Source organism: Ochotona princeps, chromosome 11 (genome assembly GCF_030435755.1).
Source record: "Ochotona princeps isolate mOchPri1 chromosome 11, mOchPri1.hap1, whole genome shotgun sequence".
NCBI classification, from domain to species: domain Eukaryota; kingdom Metazoa; phylum Chordata; class Mammalia; order Lagomorpha; family Ochotonidae; genus Ochotona; species Ochotona princeps.
Window position 1 is genome coordinate 73,167,463 of NC_080842.1, and position 17,701 is coordinate 73,185,163.

A 17,701-nucleotide genomic window follows, 5' to 3' on the forward strand; every position below is an offset into this window, starting at 1 on the left:
CCGCGAGGCGGCCGGAGCACCGAGCACCGCGGGCTAAGCCTGGGTCCGAGGCGCACCGCTTTGCGTCCACTCCCTGGTCTGGGTGCGGCTTTCTCCCGCCTCCTCCTGTTACCCCAGGCCTGACCGCTTCTTACCTTCTTACCTCTGCTGCCGCACCCCCCCCCACCGCCCCACCCTGCACGAGGGGTGCCTAGCCAGTCCCTCAGTTATTCTGGACCGGGGACGCAAGACCCGCCTCCCCAGGTCCCGACAGCGTTTCCCCCTGCTGCTGGAGTCCCGGGCCTCCACCCAGTTCACATCTCCATCATCGCATCCTCCCGAACAGCCGCTCCGCCGCGGGGACCCCCTCAGCCGCGGCGCGGGGGGCGGTAGTTCAGGGAGGTGCGCGCCCTAGCCGGCGCTGCAGTGCTCCTGGCGCTGTGGGGTAGGGGTCCGGGCCGCCGGCGGCTGAGACGCCAGTCGCACTGCGGGCGTTGCGTCCCTGTGCCCGCCTGCCCAGCTGGAGCGGGGTTGGGGCGCGGCGTGCGCGCATCCCGGAGCGCAGGCCTGGGAGCAGCGCTGTGGTCCGGGCCGGCTCGGACAGTCACTGTAGTGACCCCGGGGGTGGGGGCAACGAGCCTCTACGCCCGCAGCTAACCAGTTTTCTGGGTCGGGTTCCCCTTCCCCCAACCCCGTGACTGAGCTCTTAGGATTTTTGAGGGGAGGGTCTCCTTAAATCCGAGCCTCTTTTGGCAAGCCCGTTCTTGGAAAGGCAGCAGTTCGGACGGAAGACCCCCACTTTCTGTACGTGGCGACCTCGGGGCCCAGGAGTCTCACGCTCCTGGTATTTGAAGTTTGGGTCTGAGTTTGCTGCGTTGAGGGCAGTGTGCGTGCGCGGGAGGAGGGGCATGGCCAGGGCACCCTTTGCTTTGCTGTGGCTGGGCCGGGCTGGGAGCGGTCAAGGTCCCTGGGCGTGCGGGTGCGGATTCCCCCACTTTCCTGCCTCGTGCATGCCGCAGCCACTTGCGGGGGGGAGTCTTGGTTGGCGGGCGCTGGGTGTGGCTCAGGGCCTCAGCAGCCCTTGGCCACGCATGCTGACTGCTGCCCGCAGCCCTGGTAGAAGGTCTCTCCCGGGGACCTTAAGGTCCTGTCAGCTGCTGTGCAGGGAGTTGCTGTGCCTTGTGACTTTTTCTAACCATCCTGAAAAGGTCATTTTGGGGTGTGTGTGTGTGTGTGTTTCAATGACGATTGCAGTGGTGGCCTCTGGGGTGCCCAGTCTGGCTCCTGTGCTGGCTGGCAGGGACCAGGCCCTTGTTGCAGAATAAGGGCTGGGCAGTGTGCAAGGGGCAGGGTGCTGACTGGACAGTTGGCAGAGGGCTCGCTCTGTAGACTGCAGTGAAGAAAGTTTCACAGTATGATATGGCATGGCCCTGTGGCTGTTGCCCCGGCTCAGAACCCCACCTCTCATCTCCCCTCTGAAGTGGGCAACTGCCAGGCCAGGCAAGGCCCCCTGGCCAGCTGACCCTTGAAGTGGGGGAAGGTGACAGTCTGCTCAGTCAGCCCAAAGCCGTGGGCCTTAGGGGAAGGGAGGGGACATACCTGAGACCTATCTTTGCCCCCCATTTGTGTCTCCAGCCTTGGCCCTTGGCGGGCCCAGCTCTGCCCAGCATGTCTCTCAGAAGTTAGCTGCTTTGGCTGCTTGAATGGCTTGGGGTGTGATGCTCACCCCCAGGAGGTTTTCATTTTGCCCCAAAGCTCAACATCTGGTCCCAGGTCAGGAGCTCAATTTTCTGCTCCTCTTCTGTCCTCCACCCCGTCCTGATTTAGCCCATCCTGGCACAAGGAAGCACGGGCTGGGTCCTGGGAAGGTTCTGGGCCTGGAAGACTGAGGTGCTCAACGCTGGCCCTGGGAGGCGGGGCAGATGGCAGCCGGCAGGCGGCTGGGGTGTTTTTGTCCCCATTTTTGCATTGAGGCATACAGCTCACACTGCATTTTGTTTTGTTTTTGTTTAATCCTGCTTTGGCTTAAAGCAGCCTCATTGTGTATACTACAACATTGCTGAAAATGTTCCTGAAGTAAAGACGATTTGCTGTTTCCTTAGTTTGAGAAAGCCACCAGAGATGCTGAAAATATCCCCGTGTGACACACGCTTTGATACCTGAATCATTACCAGCGACCTAAGTCGGGTTAAAAATACCCGATGAATAATACAGCAGTTTGACTTGAAAACGACACGTGCAAATTATGCTCTGTTCATTACATTTTTTTTCTTGTTAGAAGCCCATCTTTTAAATTTCTCCGCTGCCCCCTCTAGGGCGATGCCTGCAGGCAGAGGCGACGGGGCAGGGGCGGGCGGGGGGAACGCATCACTTGTCCTTTTCATTGCCATAGTAGAGACACTTTTTTGGGGGGTCACATTTTTTGGGCTGAAGCTTTTCCGAGGTGGGAAATGTGTGGTGTTGTTGGTGAGCTCACCCGGAGCCCGGATGTGGTGTCCTTGGCTCATCAGGGTGGGTGGGGAAGGGTCCTGGCGAGGAGTCCCTGGGAAGCGTGATGCTAGTCACCACACCTGGCCATGCTCACATCTGTCCCCACAAAACCGCTTCCCGTGTGGGCTGCCCCTTGTCCACAGGGAGTGCTCCTGCCAGTAACCCTGGTTGGCTGAGAGTTCTTGGAGAGAGACAGAAAGGGACACGCCTTCTCTCTGCTGGTTTGCTCCCCAAATTGCCCCCACAGCCAAAAGCTGGACCCAGGCTTCCACGTGGGCAGCAGCGGGCCAAGCACCCGCGCCGTCAGCACCATGTGCGGGGAGCTGCGGCTCACACCCATTGTCTTGGATGCGGTGTGTGTGTTTTCATTTCTGCATTATTTGAGAGTTCGGAGCAGCCAGTGCTGGGCCAGGGTTGGGTCAGGGCTGGGTCACGGCTGGGTCAGGGCTGGGCCAGTGCTGGGCCAGGGCTGGGTCAGGTGAAGGCACTTCTGTCTGGCCCCCCCGCACGGCTGGGCAGGGCTGGGCAGGGCTGGGTCAGGGCTGGCTGGGGGGGGGTCAAGTTCTTGAGTGGTCCCTACTGCTGCCTCCTCGTCACCCTGGCGAGAGGCGGGCGAGGAGCAGAGGGGGCTCAGACCGGACGTGGCCCCCCAAGTGGCAGTTTCCCTTGCTGCGTCTGCAGAGGAAGCCTGTGTGTGATGATGTGTCCACGGGCATGGCAGTGAGCAGCGTGGGCTGTCACACACCTTGGCTGAGTTGGCCTCAGGGAGCTGGAGGTCTAGATGCGGGATCCCAGGGGTGCTGTGTACCTGGGCCACCCGTGACTGGAGGAGCAGGCATCCTTGAAGTGCAGTGGTCTGTGGGGTAGGTCCCCCCGCCCCCGTGGGTATCGGTGAGATATAACGGGGTCCTGCTCTTGCGGCGCCTCTTTGATGGCCAAGAATTGGAAATGAATGTGTGGGTGACCCAGCTCTCTAGACTCACTGTGGGCCAGCGTGCTCTGAGGCCGGAGGGCTGTGGGCAGGTCCTGCCTGCTGCGGGCTGGGTGTGAGCGTGGCCTGTGGGAGGCAAGTTCTGGATTCCCTCTTCTGCGTGGACAGTGAGCAGCTGCCCCTGCAGTCCCGTGAGCTCCCTGTGCAAGGCAGCTAGCCTGTGTCCTGGGTTGGGATCTGAGTGGCCACTTTTACCCAGGCTGCTGGCCATGAGTCCAGGTAGTGCCTGGAGTGGTGTGTTTGTCGGCAAGGCCGGCTGCTGGAAGGGATGCCTGGGAGTGCTGAGTCAGGCTGGCCCTGCTTGGCCTCTGCTGTCCCCCAGGGGTGACATGCCCACAAAGGGCAGGACTCCAGGGCCCCTTCTGTAGGACAGCTCCAGTCTGGGTCCAGCTTGGGGGTTGCTGGTAATGGGCTGTCTCTCTTTTTAATGAGCGGTCTCGTAAGGTGGCTCTTCGCAGCCACACCTGGCTGCCTGGGGCAGCGTCTCCGGGAAGGCAGGTGGCCAGGGCGGTGCTGAATCTGTGCTGCGAACACACGGGGTCCTCCCTCAGGGCCGGGCAGAGCGCTGGTACTTACTGGAACTGTGATGCAGCGTCTGTTAAGTGGGCCACTCTGAGGGGAAGGGGGGGCTGGGTGTGATTGGTGCTTGGACTTGTCGGTGCCCAGCAGGCGGGTGGCACGGAGCGGGGGAGGGCTGCAGGGCTGGCACGCACGGCTGCACAGCCAAGGAGCAGGCGTCTGAGGCGGTTTCATGCGACCTTAAGAAGAGACAGGGGTGGTTTGAGGGTGCTTCAGTGCGTGGTAGGAGCCAGCAGGAATTCTGGGGTTGCCAGCTCTCACTTGCCGCCCCAGTGTGTGCGCCTGGGTTGGCAGCTTGGCTGTCTCTGGGCACCAGTGAAGAGCCGCACGCTGACTGCAGTCCGGCAGAGAGGAGAGGCTTCTACAGAGCCGTGGGCTGTAGTGTTGCACTGTTTTGCCAATCTCTCTGAAGTCTTGCTGCCGTGGTAGACTCCAAGTCAGAAAAGCACAGGGCCACAGGCAGGCTCCTTTCCAGGGCCCCAGCTGTCTGCCTGGGCTTCCCTGACTGTCACGGGCACTGAGCTTGGCAGTCACTGGGCTCAACAGGCAGGGCCCTGGCGGCCTTCATGGGTGGTGTTGGTGGCAGGGGGCTGGCAGGTAGGGTAGAAGCGAGTTAGAGTTGCACCTTATCTAGTCCCAGAGCCATGGCCAACCAGGACCTCGGGTTACTCCCGCTCAGTCACTCTGGCAGTGCCAGGGTCCCAGCACACATGTGTTGCCCCTGTACCTTCTACCATGGTGGCATGGCAGGTGCTGGGCTGCCTCGGGACAGCCCAGGCACCCCGAAAGGCCCAGTGATGGGTGCACAGTCAGTGTGGGCAGCTGGAACGTCTCCTCTGCCAGGCCTGGCCCCTGGAGACGTCCTCCGTGATGCACAGGGCAGAAGGGGGAGCTCGGGCTGCACTTGGCTCTGCTCTCCTGGGTTCCTGCTTAACACCAGAAGATTTCCGGGTGCCAGCTCATGTTTAGGCTTCCCTGATGCACTCTTTTTTCCCTTTTTTTTTTTTTTTTTTTTAAAGATTTATTCATTTTATTACAGCCAGATATACACAGAGGAGGAGAGACAGAGAGGAGGATCTTCCGTCCGATGATTCACTCCCCAAGTGAGCCGCAACGGGCCGATGCGCGCCGATCCGAAGCCGGGAACCTGGAACCTCCTCCAGGTCTCCCACGCGGGTGCAGTGTCCCAATGCATTGGGCCGTCCTCAACTGCTTTCCGAGGCCACAAGCAGGGAGCTGGATGGGAAGTGGAGCTGCCGGGACTAGAACCGGCGCCCATATGGGATCCCGGGGCGTTCAAGGCGAGGACTTTAGCCGCTAGGCCATGCCGCCGGGCCCCTTTTTTCCCTTTTTTAAAAAGATTTATTTGTTTTGATTGGAAAGCCAGATTTACAGAGAGAAGGAGAGACAGAGAGAAAGACCCTCTATCTGCTGATTCACTGCCCAAGTGGTTGCAGTGGCTGAAGCTGAGCTGACCCGAAGCCAGGAGCCAGGAGCTGCTTCTGGGTCTCCCACATGGGTGCAGGGTCCCAAGGCTGTGGGCCATTCTTGATTGCTTTCCCAGGCCACAGGCAGGATGGGAGGTGGAGCAGCTGGCATTAGAGGCAGTGCCCGTAATGGGTCCTGGCACATGCAAGGCGAGGACTTTAGCCACTAGGCTGTCGCGCTGGGCTCTGCACTCTTTGTTTCAGCCACACAAGCTTGGAGTGGACGAGCGAGCATGATGGGGTTGTCTTAGCCAGGAAGGGGCAGGACGGGGACTCAGGTGTGCTGGACCCTGGAGCTGGAGTCATGTTCTGAGCCGTGTGTGTGTCAGCCGAGCCTTGCTTTCCCAGGAAACGGCGGCCAGCGGCGGCCCTCACCTAAGTCTGGCCGGGAACCATCACCGCTGGACTGCGTGCAGGTGGATGGCGAGGAAGCCTGGTCGCTGGTGGGCAGTGCGAGTGTTTGAAAGAGGAAGACAAAATGAGTCAATTAAGAATAGATTAAGGAGAAGTTAGAATAGAACATTCCATCTTATGATAAATTATGCAGAGTAGCTGGGTAAGATGAATGGAGTGACTTTTTTCCTCTTACAGTTAGGGTTTTGAAGCTCTCGTGCTAGGGCTCCCCTCGTGGCTGAGCCGGGGGCCCTCTGTGCTGGGGGGCTGCTTAAAGATTTATTTGTCTTTGAAAGTTACAGAGAGAAGGAGAGACAGAGAGTTCTTCTGTCCGCTGGTTCCTTTCCCCAAATGGTCCGAGCTGGGCTGGGCTGGAGGTGGTTGTCCACAGCTGCCGTCTGGGTCTCCCACATGGATGTAGGGGACCAAGCCTTTGGGCCACGACCTAGTGGGAAGTGGAGCCCCTGGGATTCGAACCAGCGCCCATGTGGGATGCTGGTACTTCCGACTGAGTAGCTGACTATTGCACAGCGCTGGTCGTAACAATGGTTATTTTAAGGATTGTGCTTGTAAAAACAAAGACAGAGGTGCATGCATGGTGTTTGGCTGGTGGCTAGGACATGGGGCGGGGCGTTATGGGGCGGGGCCTGCATCCCACATGGGGGTGCCATGGGGCAGGGCGTCAAGGAGGGGGCTTCAAGGGGCGGGGCTTCAAGGGGAAGGGCCTGCATCCCACATGGGGGTGCCATGGGGCAGGGCGTCAAGGAGGGGGCTTCAAGGGGCGGGGCTTCAAGGGGAAGGGCCTGCATCCCACATGGGGGTGCCATGGGGCGGGGCCTGCATCCCACATGGGGTACCATGGGACAGGACGCCTGCATCCCACATGGGGGTGCCTGGACTTGATCCCTGGCACCCCCTCTCTTCGAGTGCACATCCTGGAAGGCTGTGATGGTGGCTCTGGAATTGGGGTGCAGTTCACCCTGCCTCCGACATGGGCAAACTGGAGCTGGCCTGGCTCTGCCCGCCTGCTGCTCCGTCTGCCTTTGAAGATGGTGGACACCCACATTCACAGTGGCCTCCAGAAGGTGGGAGCTGCCCATGGCTTCTGTCCATGGGTGACTGACAGAAGTGTGCGATGTGCCGGGGGGCGCTGGTGTCCTTCACACTGGGCACGGCTGGGCACGGCTGGCCAGGTGAAGGAGCCAGGCCCCGGGAGGCCACCTCTGTGAGCCTTCAGGCAGGGAGGCTGTCAGGGCTGGGAAATGGGATTCCCTCTGGGAAGCATGTGGGGCGAGAGGGGGTGGTGGTGGGCCCCACTGTGGAGCTGTGAGCTGGAGTGGATGGTGGGCGGCGGTGGCACTTCTCTGAGGCTAGCAGGGCAGGGGAGGTGCGGGCGGGGGTCCTGAGGCCCGGAGCTGTCCTGTCCACGCTGCCTACCTCCCTGGGGTGGAGGTGTGCACTGTGGCGTGGTGTGGGCCGCTCAGCGCTGAGTGGGAGGACTTGGTGTGCTGGGTGCTGTGTGCGTCTGCGAGAGCAGGTGTGTGCACCCACACGGCGGGGTTCCGCGTGGCGCTGGCAGCCCCCCAGGGCGGGGGTCGAGGCCCCTCAGGGCCGGCAGGTACATCGGCAGGAAGTCCGCAGGGAATGAGAGCCCAGGCTGAGCGTTGGAAGGCTCCTCACCCGCAGCAGCCGAAGCCACACAGGGCTGAACGCTTCGGACCGTCACCCGTGGGCTCACGGCCTTCACACCCAGCAGCTCGGGTCCTGCACGGTGGATGGGCGGGGCGAGGCCTCGGGAGAGTGACCGCCGGGTGGGCGGGGCCTCGGGGAGAGTGACAGCAGGGTGGGAGGGGCTTCGGGGAGAGTGACAGCCGGTGGGCGGGGCCTTGGGGAGAGTGAAGCCGGGTGGGCGGGGCCTTGGGGAGAGTGAAGCCGGGTGGGCAGGGCCTCGGGGAGAGCGCCACCCCCGGCCGCTCTGCAGAGAGCAGTGAGGCGCCTTTCCGCCTTTCCGTGGGGAACTGCAGGAAGGTGACAGGAGGCAGGGGTGGGCGGGAGTGAGCGTGGGAACCACGTGCACAAAGCAGGGAGAATGGCAGATGGGGACGCGGCGAGAGCGGGTGGGATGATGGGGCGCATAACTCCCTGGCCCCGAGTGGGACAGCAAGGAGGAAGGGGGCGGAGGTGGCCGGCTTTCCACCTGCTGCCCCCGCTGCAGTGTAGCTGGCCGTGTTCCTGCCAGTGTGGGCCATGGGACAGTCGGAGGGTGGACCGGGGGTTGGGGGTCCTTGCCACCCATGCGGGGGCCCTGGTTCCAGCTTCACCAGTGTAGGCCCAGTGGACTCTTGACCTGAGGGAGACCTGATCTGGTGTTCTGTGGTGCTGGCCTGCTCGGCTCTGGAGGAAGAAGGGCAGAGATGGAGGGGAGGACAGAGGGTGGGGAGGCTGGTCCTCAGTGTGGTGAGCCCACAGTGTGGACGGCCCTCAGCGTGGACGGCCCCCAGTGTGGTGAGCCCTCAGTGTGGACGGCCCCCAGTGTGGACGGCCCCCAGTGTGGACGGCCCCCAGTGTGGACGGCCCTCAGTGTGGACGGCCGTCAGTGTGGACGGCCCTCAGTGTGGACGGCCCCCAGTGTGGACGGCCCTCAGTGTGGACGGCCCCCAGTGTGGACGGCCCTCAGTGTGGACGGCCCCCAGTGTGGACGGCCCTCAGTGTGGACGGGCCCCCAGTGTGGACGGCCGCCAGTGTGGACGGCCCCCAGTGTGGTCGTCCCCCAGTGTGGACAGCCCTCAGTGTGAACTGCCCCCAGTGTGGACGGCCGCCAGTGTGAACAGCCCCCAGTGTGGTTGTCCCCCAGTGTGGACGGCCCTCAGTGTGGACTGCCCCCAGTGTGGACAGCCCTCAGTGTGGACGGCCCCCAGTGTGGACAGCCCTCATTGTGGACGGCCCCCAATGTGGTCGTCCCCCAGTGTGGACAGCCCTCAGTGTGGACGGCCCCCAGTGTGGACAGCCCTCAGTGTGGACGACCCTCAGTGTGGACGGCTGTCAGTGTGGACGACCCCCAGTGTGGACGACCCCCAGTGTGGACAGCCCTCAGTGTGGACAGTTGTCAGTGTGGACAGCCCTCAGTGTGGCTGGTCCTCAGCGTGGACGGCCCTCAGAGTGGACGGCTGTCAGCGTGGATGGTTCTCAGCTTGGCTGCCCTCGTGGTGGATGGCCCCTCAGGGAAGGCTCAGCTCTGTGGGCAGGCTGGGCCTTTCTCGGTTGAACCAGTCTTATGCCCAGGGAGCCCTTCCTGGGCTGGGGGCTCCCCGAAGGCAGCAGGGGGATGCGGCACCCAGTCTCCACTGGCCTTGCCTGGCTTCTGGCTGGGAGCCCTCCCTCCCACATCAGGCTGGTGGCCTTTATGAAGCTATTTGTTGTACAAATTAGGCATGAAGGTTTTTTTGTTTGTTTCAGATTTATTTATTTTTGGGTTTGGGGTAGTAGCCTAGTTTAAATCCTTGCCTTGCATGTGCCGGGATCCCATGTGGCCACTTTGGGAGTGAACCAGTGGATGGAAAATCTTTCTCTTTAACTCTGCCTTTCTGATAAAAATAAGTATTTTTTTTTTTAAGGCAGAGTTACAGAGAAACAAGAAGAGATAGAGAAAAAATTCTCATCCTGTCATCCATTCCCCAAATGGCTGTATTGACCAGAGCTGGGCTGGTCTGAAGCCAGGAGCCAGGAGCTTCCTCTGGGTCTCCCACGCAGGTGCAGGGTCCCAAGGCTTTGGGCCATCCTCGACTGCTTTCCCAGGCCACAAGCAGGGAGCTGGATGGGAAGTGGAGCTGCCGGGATTAGAACCGGTGCCCATATGGGATCCCGGGGCATTCAAGGCGAGGACTTTAGCTGCCAGGCCATGCTGCCGGGCCCGCCCCATTTACTTTTTTAAACAGCTGAAAAACAGAGCCTTACCTTGCTGCGCCCCAAAGCAGGCCCTGTGGGGTGGGGTCTTTAAAAGTGACTTTCGCCCATGTGTTTGTGCCCATCACATACAGGCTTGGTGAACTGAGGCAAAAGAGTTCCAGGTGGACCCGGTGGCTTAGCCCTGGGACATGCCAGCTCCTTGTGTCTGCTGCATTCTCCCGTGGCTCTGATCGTTCAGACTCTGGTGTCTGTGTTGAGTGGAAGGTGAAGCCAAGGGCCACATTTCCCAAGATGAGGTGTGCCCCAGCCGATTCAGCCACCTCCTCACAGGACTCCCGCCTAGCCCTGGGGCAGGGCTCAGGGAGCTGGGATCAGGCATGAGCAGGTGTGCCAGTAGGTGAATTGCTGCTGGTTCCTCTGCAGCACCTGCCCCATGGCTGGGAGCCCATAGCCCAGGGGTCTCTGCCATGAGTGTCCCTGGGGGCCTCTGCTGCTCCCTTGCAGTGTAGAGGCTATGCATGGAGGGTCAGCACCGAGGCTGGACATGGCTGCTTCCTGTGATACTTGGTGCACTGCTTGGGGTGAGCCTGGTCCTGGGGTGCCCACCCACGATGCCCAGTGCACTGTGCGGGGTGAGCCTGGCCCTAGGGCACCCACGATGCCTGTGCAGGGTAAGCCTGGTCCTGGGGCTCTGAAGGAGGAGGAGGAGCTGGATGTCGCTGCCTTTGGAACAGTGGCTAGTCCTGTCTGCTTTCTCCCACCTCTGCTGTGGCAGCAGGGACCCAGCTCCTTAGAGCCCATATGGGTGAGGGCCATGGCCTGGCCTGGTCTGTGTCCAGCTGACCACTCAGAGCTCTGTTCCAAGGGAATGGCCTCTGGCATCCCTGCTGTGCCCTTTCACAGATGTCTGTGTCTGTGGCCTTGGGGTGGACATTTGTCCTTTCTGAATCTTCAAGGGCGCTGGACACAGGTGGTGAGCCCCTCCTTGGCCTCGAAGAGTGGATACAGGGTAAAGTCATTGTTTATCCCTCAACAGACACTCCGTGGCTCATCCTCTGTGCCCCGCGTGGGGCTTGGGAGCTGGCCTCGCTGGGGACTCTCCGTGGGGAAAGCTGGGTTTGGGCAACCAGGGCAGCATGGTTAGGGACATGGAAGAGGCATCAGCCACGTGACAGTTGCCTGCTGGAGCCCGTGCTAGCCGCTGGCCTCATCCTCTGGTGCTTAGAGCCTCTGGCAGCAGGAGCCCAAGCACATGGACCAGCAGGGAGCTGGATCAGAATAGAGCAGGTGGGACTCGAACCGGTACCTGAATGGGATGCTGGCACCATTGGTTACAGCTTGAACTGCTGCACCACCGTGCTGGCTCCTCAAAGATGACTTAAAAAGACAACATGATGGGCCTCGTGATGTGGGACAACTCTTACCTCAACTCTGGTGGTGACCATTGATGCAGTGTAGAGGCTATGCATGGAGGGTCAGCACCGAGGCTGGACATGGCATGCCCGTGAGTACAGGAGACTGGCAAGGTCTGAGTGGCGAGGTGGGTTTGCCATAGCAGGGTCCTGGCGGTGATGTTGACTGCTGTGTTGCAAGCTGTCACCATCGAGCCACCTGAGGCCAAAGGAGCACAGATCTGTCTAATTTTTACAGCTTGATGGGTGTGCACAATCGCCCGAGCCTACAACCCTGACCTTTGGAGAAGAAAAGTGCTTGTCTTGCGAGTCGGCAGTGGGCGTACTCCTGAAGCAACCGTGGGGTGGGAGTTTGAGCTGTGGGGCAGCGGCTGAGCCACTGCGGGGGATACCCACACTTGTTTTATAATTCTGGCTTCAGTCCGCAAGTGCTTGGCCCTGCCTTCTTCACTTTGGGTCCTGGGCATGGTGTCTGTCTTCCTGGCAGCACCCAGCTCTGTTGCTGCCTTTAATGTGAGGGGCTGTCCAGGGCAGCGAGGGGAGTCCTAAGTTACAGTACCATACAGTGCCCGTGCAGCATCCGTGCAGTGCCTGTGCAGTGCCTTGCAGTGCCCATGCAGCACCTGTGCAGTGTCTTGCAGTGCCCATGCAGCATCCGTGCAGCGCCCGTGCAGTGCCCTGCAGTGCCCTGCAGTGCCTGTGCAGTGCCCTGCAGCACCTGTGCCCTTCCAGTGCCTGTGCAGTGCCCATGTAGCACCTGTGCAGTGCCCGTGCAGTGGCTGTGCAGTGCCTTGCAGTGCCCTGCAGTGCCCTTCAGCACCTGTGCAGTGCCTGTGCAGTGCCTGTGCAGTGCTCTGCAGCGCCCTGCAGTGCCTTGTAGTACCCTTCCAGTGCCTGTGCAGTGCCTTGCAGTGCCTGTGCAGTGCCCTGCAGCACCTGTGCAGTGCCCATGTAGCACCTGTGCAGTGCCTTTCAGTGCCCGTGCAGTGCCTTGCAGTGCCCATGCAGGGCATCTGGGGATCTCAGTGCTGGCTGCAGGTACTTTGATGATCCCACTGCTAGGAATGTGTTATTATTTTTTTTTTAAGATTTATTTTATTTTTATTACAAAGTCAGATATACTGAGAGGAGGAGAGATAGAGAGGAAGTGGAGCTGCCGGGATTAGAACCAGCGGCCACATGGGATCAAGGCGAGGACCTTAGCCACTAGGCCACACTGCCGAGCCCCGTGTTACTATTTTTTAAAATGAATAATTCAATTTGTTTTCAAATAGAGAAGGCGCGCGCGCGCGAGAGAGAAAGTGCTCCCATCTGATGGTTCACTCCTGTGATGGCTGTAAAATGGCCAGGCTGGGCTGGGCTGAAGCCAGGTCTGCCATGTGGTTAGCAGGTTCCAAAGGCTTGAGCTGTCCTCCATTGCTTTCCCAGGCACTTTAGCAGAGAGTTAGGTTGGAAGTAGAGCAGGAGGGACTCAAATTGGCGCTCATATGGGATCCCAGCACTTAAAAGGTTGGGTCATTACACCATCTCTGAAAATAGAATTTCTACAGGTTTCAACGAGGAAAGATAAGAGATGTTTTATGCATTTCATGTTCCCCATCTACTTTGTTTAGAACTGATTCAAGGAGTCAAATTCCTGTAGACTGTGTAGAGACAGGCTAGCTCTGCTCTCTCGGGGCATCCTGCAGGGGGTATACTGTCCTGCTCTCTCGGGGTGTCCTGCTCTCTTGGGGCATCCTGCGGGGGGTGTGCTGCCCTGCTCTGGTGGGGCATCCTGCCCCATGTGTGGTTCTGAGTCCCTGGCTGGTAGTCCAGCGACCTGTGCGAGCCAGACGTGGAGTGGGCAGCAGATCCTCTGCCAGTGGGTGAGACCCTCACCCAGTGAGGGCAGGTGCCCTGCTTGTGGGTCTCTCTGTCGACACTCACTGCCAGTTGCTGCCTAGACACTAGGCATAAAATGTGGATTTTCCACTTACGGTTGTTTGGAAGGTCCACTGTCACCTCGCCCCCATGGTGGTCCACTCTCTGGTTTAGGTTTTGCCATCAGTGCTGTGTTTGGGGATTGGGCCATTCTGATGTCCTGCGTCCCTCTGAGCAGTCCTCCTTCAACCCCTGCCGCTGTGGGTGGTTTGACAACTTCCTTACTTGGTAGGCCAGTCATGTGGGCCGCTGCCACCATTGGTTCACCAGGACATCCCTTGGCCATCGGGTGCAGGCCTGCTTGGGGAGGAAGAACCCTGTAGTTAGAGCCTGCAGCTTCGGCTCCTGGCTCCCTGTCTTCGTGGGGTTCTAGGGTACTTTGCAGAAGGGTTCACTTTGCCTCTCCTGCTCCGTAGTGAGATGTGTGGGCCGCCGAATGCGGACGCTGGGAATAGGAAGCAAGGAGCATTTTGGCTGGGTCCCAGATGCTGGCTTAAAGGAGTCAAGGCAACAGGGTTCGGTGGTGCCGGATGGAGTGGCTCCACTGGGGCTGCTGGTGGTGCCCCATGGGCCTGGCTGTGTCCAGCAGGACCCTTGCTGGACATCGTGCTGTGGTCAGCATTGCTGACCAACATAAGGCAGGCAGGATGTGAAGGAAGTGGCATGGTGCTTTTGGGGGTCAGCTCCAGCCCGTGCTTCCCTAAGGCAGCAGTGTGTTGAGGTGTCCAGTCGTGCCCCAGGCAGGTCCAGGGAAGGCAGCAGGTAGAGACATGACAGCTGCCGCTTCCTGGAATTGAAGAAACAAGAATCCTGAGCTAAAAGGCCAGGAGTCCCCAGTAGGATAAATAAACATAAACCTCAGTAGGACATGTGGTGTGAAACCCAGAGCGTCTCGGATGAGAAGAAATCTTAGAAGTTAAAAATCAGAAAATCTGGCCAGTGTGAAGGGAGAAGACGGCCTGCACATTCCCTCCCCCACTCTGAGTGCCATGGGCAGAGGGTGAGCTAGCGGGCCAGCCTGCCTGAAGCCCTGGCTCTCACTGTGTGAGCTCCCTGTGAGGGGCTGGGCAGGGCTTGCCTCTTGCTTTTGTTAAGATTTACATATTAATTGAAATAGCTACAGAGAAGAGAGAGAGAGAGAGAGAGAGGTCTTCCATCCATTGGCTCACTTCCCAAATGGCTGCAACAGCCAGGGCTGAGCCGGCCCCAAACCAGGAGCCAGGGTTTTCATTTGAGCCTCCCATGTGGGTATGGGGGCTTGAGCACCTGGTCAGGGCAGCACCCATCTGGGACGGGACGCGGCACTGCTGGCGGCAGCCTTGTCCATTGCAGGTGGCCCCAGCTGCAGGGCGCCTGGCATTTTTCAGGCAAATGGGCCACAAAAGCTTCGACATACCACATAGGCCATGAGGGCTTGTTTGATGAATGTGTGTTAGCAGCTTACAGGACAGAGAATGACAATGTAAAACATCAGAAAGTTTAGTTAGCTAGCAGTTGTTTAATGTGTAAGCATGTGTAAAGATGTGCCACTCCAGACCACCGCTGTCCACCAGCGGGAGGACACAAATGTGGGTGCAGGCCGCACAGGTCGTTTCAGGTTTCCTAGCAGCTGGGACAGGTGTCTGTGTGAGGTGGCTCCAGCTTGGCCAGCACAGCGACCCTGGTTATTTGTGCACTGTTGGGATGTTACTCCTCTTTTCATATGGAGTTGCTTGCAATGAGTAGGAAGGACTTATCCCTGATGTCTCTGTGGGGCGGTGAGGGACAGGGAGGGGCAGGCCGGGCCGGCTGTGCTGGCCTCCATGTTGTCTGAGTTCATATCCCCACACATGGTGGAGAAACCAGGACAGGAAGACAGGAATTCCACTCTGCAGGCACAGAACCTTCTGTGGACGCACTAGGCTCATATCCACCCTTGTTCCTCAGAGCTGATCTGGTGTCAGAGAAATGACTCTGTTAAACTACACTGTGACCGTTATCCGTGTCTTATCTAAGAACATTCGACTTTCCTGTCCCCAAAAGCCAGGCTGACAAAGCTCTTGTAACAAAGGCCAGGGTGGGCCCGGCGGCGTGGCCTAGCGGCTAAAGTCCTCACCCTGAACGCCCCGGGATCCCATATGGGCGCCGGTTCTAATCCCGGCAGCTCCACTTCCCATCCAGCTCCCTGCTTGTGGCCTGGGAAAGTAGTTGAGGACGGCCCAAAGCCTTGGGACCCTGCACCCGCGTTGGGAGACCTGGAGGAGGTTCCAGGTTCCTGGCTTCGGACCGGCGCAGCACCGGCCCGTTGAGGCTCACTTGGGGAGTGAATCATCGGCGGAAGGTCTTCCTCTCTGTCTCTCCTCCTCTATATATATCCACCTTTCCAATAAAAATAATAAATCTTTAAAAAAAAAAAAAAACAAAGGCCAGGGTATGCCAACTTTTGTTCCTCACTGTCTGGGTGGGACAAAGGCTCTAGGGCTGATTTCTGTGTTGATTAAACTTGAAGAAAGCCAAAAGGTAAGAACAACACAGCCAACCTGAGCAAAGGGACAGGAGGCAGCCTTGGGGTCAGGGGCCTTCCTCTACTGTGGGACCAAAGGGAGGCGTGAAGGAGAGACAGCAAGGGGACTTGGTTTCTGCAAGATAAACCATTACGCCAGGTGTTCTTTCCACTTGTCCACAGATACTCTCAGCTCCCGAATCCAAGCCTGGGAGGCCAAGCTGGCTGGGGTCACCTGGGCTGGGAGTGTGCCACTTGGAGACCCATCCCGAGGGGTCATGGGGTCCCTGGGCTGGGAGCATGCCACCTGGGGACCCATCCCGAGGGGTCATGGGGTCCCTGGGCTGGGAGCATGCCACCTGGGACCTGTCCCGAGGGGTCATGGGGTCCCTGGGCTGGGAGCGTGCCACCTGGGGACCCATCCCGAGGGGTCATGGGGTCCCTGGGCTGGGAGCGTGCCACCTGGGGACCCATCCCTAGGGGTCATGGGGTCCCTGGGCTGGCAGTGTGCCACCTGGGGACCTGTCCTGAGGGGTCATGGGGTCCCTGGGCTGGGAGTGTGCCACGTGATGACCCTAACCTTAACCCTAACTCTGGGCTGAGAGCGTGCCACTTGGAGACCTGTCCCGAGGGGTCATGGGGTCCCTGGAGCAGATGTTGGTAGAGTTGACCCCCTTGTCTGGTGTCAGGTTTTACGTGGTTGGGTTTTTAAATTGTAGATTGCTTTCGCTAACACTTTGATACATCTTTCCATTTAAGTACACAGATTTACTGGAAGACACTGATTTCCAGCAGATATCTGTCTAGGCCGTAACAGCTCTCACCTTCTAAAAAATGTAGTTGAGGGACTGATGTGCTGTAGCATGTTAAGATTCCACCAGAACCTGGCATTCCAAGTGGGTGCCAGTGTGAGCGCTAGCTGCCCCACCTCCAGTCCGGCTCGTTTCTGATGTGCCTGGGGAAGCAGCGGAGGATGGCTCAGGTCCTTGGGCCCCTGTGCCCACATGGGAGACCAGGAAGAACAGCTGTTGTGGCCAGTTGTGGAATGAACCAGCAGAACCAGCCGAGGGAGGGTCTCGGTCTTTCTCCCCTCCTGTCTGTGCAGTTCTGCTTTTCAGATGAATGAATCTTTGAGGATTTGGTAGAAGCGGCATTCCTACAGCTTTTTCAGAGCGCTCTTGGCACTGGTTCCGGGGTTCCTGTGTGACAGCATCCAATTGCCGCCATGGCCTTTTGCAGGTCAGGGTGCCTGTGCCTGGGAGCATGGCTGGCTGTGTGGAACCATGCGTGGCCTGTGGCTGATCACAACAGGGAACTCCTTAGGGTCCACTCAGGGGATGGGGGCATCACCAACCAGGGAGGGCAGTGACTCCAGAGCTGGTGCAGGGAAGCCGAGGTCCAGCACTTGGGACAAGCAGAGCAGAAATGGCTTGGGTGGGACCAGTCACTCTCGGTTTCTGGAGGGGGGCACAGTCCAGGCCTTAGGTCATCAAACCGCTGCCCTTGGAGCCCTGTGCCAAGCCGTTGGCCCATCTGCTTGTTGGTGAGCTGCTTGTGTCTGGGCCCTGGTGGGCTCCGGGGCGACGTGCGTCTGCCTCAGAGCGCATGCTCAGTGCTGCCGAGATTTTTTTTTTTTTGTAAGATTTATTTGTCCTTATTGGCAAGACAGATTTACAGAGAGAGACGGGAGGACAGGTCTTCCATCTGCTGGTTTACTCCCCATTGGCCACAGTGGCCAGGGCTGGGGCAAACCCACTCTTCTGGGTCTCCTGTGTCGGTGCAGGGCCCAAGTGAGAGAGCTTGAGCATAATGGAATTGTTGAGGTGGATTTTGGGACTCACCTTTGGGTGACCTGAGAATGCTGTGTCAGGTTGCCTTGCAGCAAGCTGCTCTAGGGGCAGCAGTCGGAGTGATAGCTTGACAATGTGGGCAGCTCCTGTGCGACATGCCGCCTGTGCCCTGTGGCTGCCGTGGGCCCTGCCACACAGCGCTGTCTGCGCTGGCCAGCGAGGCATCCGTGGCCTGGCCATCGTGTGGCTGCTCAGGGAGGGTGGGGTGTGGG

General features: G+C 59.3%; 1 protein-coding gene across 1 annotated transcript in view; it reads left to right on the forward strand.

Annotated features, from left to right (window-relative positions):
• Positions 1–17,701, forward strand: part of ZFYVE28 (zinc finger FYVE-type containing 28) — a 60,429-nt gene that overhangs the window by 523 nt on the left and 42,205 nt on the right. The gene's annotated exons all lie outside the window — the stretch shown is intronic.